The sequence below is a fragment of the Mixophyes fleayi genome, chromosome 2 (genome assembly GCF_038048845.1).
Source record: "Mixophyes fleayi isolate aMixFle1 chromosome 2, aMixFle1.hap1, whole genome shotgun sequence".
NCBI lineage: Eukaryota > Metazoa > Chordata > Amphibia > Anura > Limnodynastidae > Mixophyes > Mixophyes fleayi.
This window is the reverse complement of record NC_134403.1, coordinates 18,202,194-18,207,545: the sequence shown is the minus strand read 5'-3', so window position 1 is coordinate 18,207,545 and position 5,352 is coordinate 18,202,194.

Sequence of the window (5,352 nt, the reverse complement as noted above, 5' to 3'; positions counted from 1 at the left end):
TAGTGTACAAATCGTGGGGAGGCAAACTGTATACATAGAGACACATAAATACACCACTGGGGGTATATGTGTGGATAACACGCCAACCTTAAAAATACATTATACTGCAACGTTACTTAATAGAAGTAATGTATTCATATAAAACACAAAATAGAATCAAAGGTTGTTTTATGTCTTAGGAGTGTTTTGCATATTACTATTTTTTTGGATGAAGTTGAAGGTGATTGCTATGCTCATCCAAATCGCATTACTTATCATGAATGGTCAGGTGGCTTGGCAGCAGTGAGGCGTACCTGGCCAATCAACGGGTCAAATGATTTAGCGCAACCATCCTCTTTAAATTCGTCATTGGCCGGGTATTTCATTCCTTTGTGACCAGAACACATTTCACTTTTTCAACATGTGTTTGTTTAACCGAGAATTATTTTTTATCTACTAGTAGATTTCACTTTTTTTATTTTAATTTTTAGGACAGCTAATTTTTGTACAAGTGCATTTTAGAGGGATACTAGCAAAACATATTTTGTCCCCTCCCCCCCCCTCATAATTCTTCTTCTATTTTACCCGGTTATTGCAACCTTAAAAAGTTACCCCAGTTTAGTACAGTTCTAGTATTGGATTACAAATTGTGTGTACGCTGGAGTTTTAGGGCCTAGAATTAAATATGAATTTTACATGTTTTAAACTTTAATATTTTTTTTTAGAACTTATTTTATTTTAATTTGTTTTATTTAATGTATTTATTTTTATTATTATTCTTTAACAGTTTCTGTCTCAGGTCAAGATTAAGGAATTCACTGTAAGCGAGAACATGTCAGTTCCTGTAAGGTGCAGGTTACACTGAATCTAACAGTGCTGAAAGGTAGGGGACCTCTGAAATAGTTCTTCCTAGCCGCTGCATGGGCTTCTCTAGAAATCTCTGTTGGTGTCACTATTGTGACATCATAGAATTTCCTGTGCTCAATGGGGATAGCCTGGAGATAGTTAGCTATTAGAAGTTTATCTATTAGAAGGTTAGCAGTTGGCTGGCCATAAACCATAAGTAACAGCTTCCGGATACTTTTCTGGTACAAGGGATTTCATTGACTGCGTCTATCTGCCAATTAGCTGACTCTTATAAATGGCACTTCAGCACAAAGCTCATCCATCTCTGGTGTAAAATTTTATATTCGTAGTCTGTAAATATTATTAAACGCCCTCCCTGCACTAGTACCGCTAGGAGGACCCCTTAGGTTTCTCAAATCAGCAGGTACCCAGTACTTACGATTACCGGGGCCTTCCGCTGGCCTCTATAATCATCTGTGGAGGATTTGATGCGGGAGTAGACTTGACATCCCATTCATGATTGGATGGTTCTCACTCTTGCCCCAAAGACTTTTCCTGTGATGCTCCCCACCTTTGGAACTCACTCGAACATCCAACCACTACAAGGCTTCAAATGCCCCTCCCCCTCCCTCACACCCACTCATCCCCTCGGTGTCATTGTGTCTTCCCCTCCCCTTTGGATTGTGAGCTTGTCACGGTTGGCAATAATGGAAATAGATCCCTAGGCTCTGCTAAACATGGCTAGGCCCACCCACGGGCGCGGAGTCTAACTAGGTGGTTTTCACCAGGAACCTCCGCACCAAACCTGCAAGTTGCGGTCCCGCGAGTGAGTGAACAGCAGAACGTTGTGGAGGAGCCCGGAGATGCAAGAACACTGGTAGTAGCAGGTGAGTGGTAGAGACACAGGAACAGTGGTAATATATACAGATGGTCACTGAGGAGAATGCAACAATGGATAATAGTGGACAACAGCTTATGAGTTACAGGAGTAGTAGACGCTCTGCGAGGTAGCGGTGAGAAAACCGAAGCTGTCACAATGATGTACTCTGGAGATGACAACAGAGATACTGGAGCAGCGATAGTTCAGCACAGGCCACGAGCTGAGAGCAGACTGAAGTAGCGGAGGTAACTCGGGACAATGGCTGATGAGTCACAGAAGTAGTAGCGGCTCTGAGAGGTAGCGATGAGAAAACTGAAGCTGTCACGATGAAGTACTCGAGATGGTAATAGAGATACTGGAGCAGCGATGGCTCAACACAGGCCACAAGCTGAGAACGGACTGAAGTGCACGCAATCCACAAGGAGAACAGGAACCAGAACCACAGGCTGCAGGAAGGGAGCTTGAAGAACAGGCATCAGACAGGTGAATCCAGGAGGTGCTCCAATAACACTTAGCCAATAAGTAAAAGGGAGGAGGTCCTGAAGGGAAACAGACCCTGCACCTGCGCAGATCTGACTGTAGATCAATGAATGGTGTGAGCCTGACACCAGAACATGCCAGTTTCAAGATCAGTGAGAGGCAGGTAGCGAGACAGGTGCCCGTATGCGGGACCGGAGCATGACAGAGCTCTGAAGAGCAGGGTCTTCTTTCCTCTGCCCTTGCTCCTGGGCACCGGCCTACTTCACACTGTAATGCTCCCTGTGTGCCCCCTTCCCTCCTCTGTACTCTCCCCACCCTCATTTCAGCTCCTTTGTATGCTGCTCGTTCTTTATGATACTTGACATTGTTTATTCTTCCTCATTGTACATCGCTGTGGACCCTTTTCTGCGCCTTATAAATAAATGATAATAATAATAATTAGTACTGGGACCCTATTGAATTTAGCAAGTGGCGGTGGTCTCAGTGGTGGAAAGTTGGTTTAAAACAACTTAATGTTAGGTGAGAAACCCGTCAAGTTTACCAACGTAAACCATCCAAACACAGTACCCTCCACTCAAATCAATGTAAATATAGAAGACACTGAAAAAGCAAAGATGTATGGTAGGTGAACATGACTGGGCTAGGAATGGAGAGGAGAAATATGCAGGTGAAGGTATGATGGGAAAAGACATTCTGCCAGTAGGGGAGGAGTATTCTTAGACGGGCGAACTAGGGCGCTAATGGAAAGAGGACACAATGAGAGGGTCGCTAGTTCTACTGGATTCGGAACGGAGAAAAGGATGGCCAAGGGGGGAATAGAGGAGTGTGGAGGATTGGGACCATAGGGTGGGTGGCAGTGGCTTCTTTGGTCCTGCAAGGAACTGTTAAGTATAAGCGCTGACAACTGTCTGTATTTTTGTTTTGTATACATATGTGGGCATTTATATTGCCACGCAGCTGGTACCATATACACAATGGGATATACCGAGCGCGGGCTTATTTTTGTCTCTGGTTTTGTTTCAAACTATTGCCTTATTGTCATAGCAGCTGTCCATCAAGCTGTAACAATCCAGGTTTGCTACTTTCCCTGTCTGCTCTGTTCTCCTGCAGATCACATGACTGGCCCTCAGGGCCGGTCATTCAAACCTGCTCTATTTAAAGTCAGCACTGACACCTGCTCTCAGTGCAACTTGTTTGCTACCCGGTCTCCATGGACCCTTGTGTATCCTGGCCCTGTGTCTTCCTTGTGAAAGAGATCCATTTCTTTAACCAAGTGCTGGAGCACTTCTCCTGGGACTTCCTTGTTGCAAGTATCTTCATGTGCTTATAACAAGACTCTGTTTGCTCTCAAGTGTGCCTCTACTGTCATACACAGACTCTCATTACCTTCAACCCTGCTGTATAAGAACCTTTGTCATACCAAACAGGCTGGTTCGCTTACACTGCTAATTCCTGGACTCTGCGGTGTGTAGACTTTACCTTGCATCTCTGTGTAGTGTCATCTACTAATTACTGAACCCTGTGGTATCCTTGACATTGATTATTGCTAGTTTTTCTGTGGGGCACAGAACGTTGACTATTCTCATCTTTGCTGTGGTTATTGTAGCTGATATCATCTGTGCTGTGAACAAGACTGTTGTTGTGTATATCACCTTGCCACGCTCCGCCGCGGCTAATTAGCACCTACAGTGTATCACTGTCTCTGCTACAGTCATGGCTCCGCTCCGCCGTAGCTAATTACCACCCATCCTGTGTGCTTAACCTTGCCGGTTTGTCCATCTCTGCACTGTGACTTATCGTGTCTCTATGCATTGCTGTCTGCAGTGTTCCACTCTGGATTCCTCTCTGCCTCAGTCCCAGTACTATGTCTTTGTGTATATTGATGCTTGTATTGCTGTATGTTCTCTTGTGATTTGCAGCACTTGTCACTGCTTCCATTAATCGAACCCTTTCTCTTTACTCTGTATTTATGTACGTTACTAATACTTCCACGTATTAGCTGTGACATCTATACGTATTTATGTTTCTCCATTATATATGATATCTGTATTATACATTTATACAACTTCATTCCTGTCATCTGTGCGCATATATATATATATATATATATATATATATATATATATATATATATATATTTATTTATTATCTACTCATTGAAGTATTGTTAAAGCAACATCCGTGTCTTGACTCATTATTCTGGAAACCCTGGTTAAGACTTAGCACCAGGTCACGTGTACAGGCCTGCTATGACTAATCAGGCCTGTATCAAACCAGATACACACAGATATTTAAGGCACATTTGGGTGTGGCTCACAAGCCAGCCCTAGCTAGATGTAAACCCCTATACCTGGGAGGTGAGTGCTTCTGATTTTAACTGCATTTTAATGGTGTTTAAAGCATATAGGTCAGTGTAGGACCTGCATATAATGAGGTGCCCTTGAAGCTGGGATGCAGGCTTAAATGTTTTGATCAAAATATGAACTAATATCTCATGTTTTCATTTTGCTAGATACACACAGATATGCAGTGTTAAGAATAAGTGCTGACAACTGTCTTTTTTGTAATGCAAGGAACTGTGCCTGGCTTCGATTTGTCCAGTACACACCCCACTTCCAGATTGAGAACCAATGGCAGTCAACAACCACTCCCTGCCTCTCAGTAAAGTGGTGGCCCGCAACTGGGTTAGAACCTCCTTAATCGCAGACATATTGGAAACGCTTCACCACCAGTCATTAGCTTATCACCCTGCAAACTACCGTCTAGGATAGATCTTAACCTCACCCCTATATATACTATTAAACCTAGTCCCAACCTCAAGCATTTTCAACCAACCTCATTGTTTATCTTATTGATTGACATTCCTCAGTTATTGTTGTTAACATCATGTTCATGTTCCAATTCTACAAATATTTTCTATAATACAATATCAATTTATGAAATGCTTTTAAGTGTTGCTTTTGATGACGTAAAATTATAAAATGTGTTTACCATTTGATTGTGTAACCAAGGGAGGTATTTAGCGGGCACAGTGTTACATATTTGTGCAACAGTACACCTAGGTTAAAGATAAACAGGTGGAGGACATATGAGTGACAAAATAATATTATAAAGTCTGATTTAACATACATGGTTTGGAAGTGTCTTTTCCCACAGTACGCTGGCAG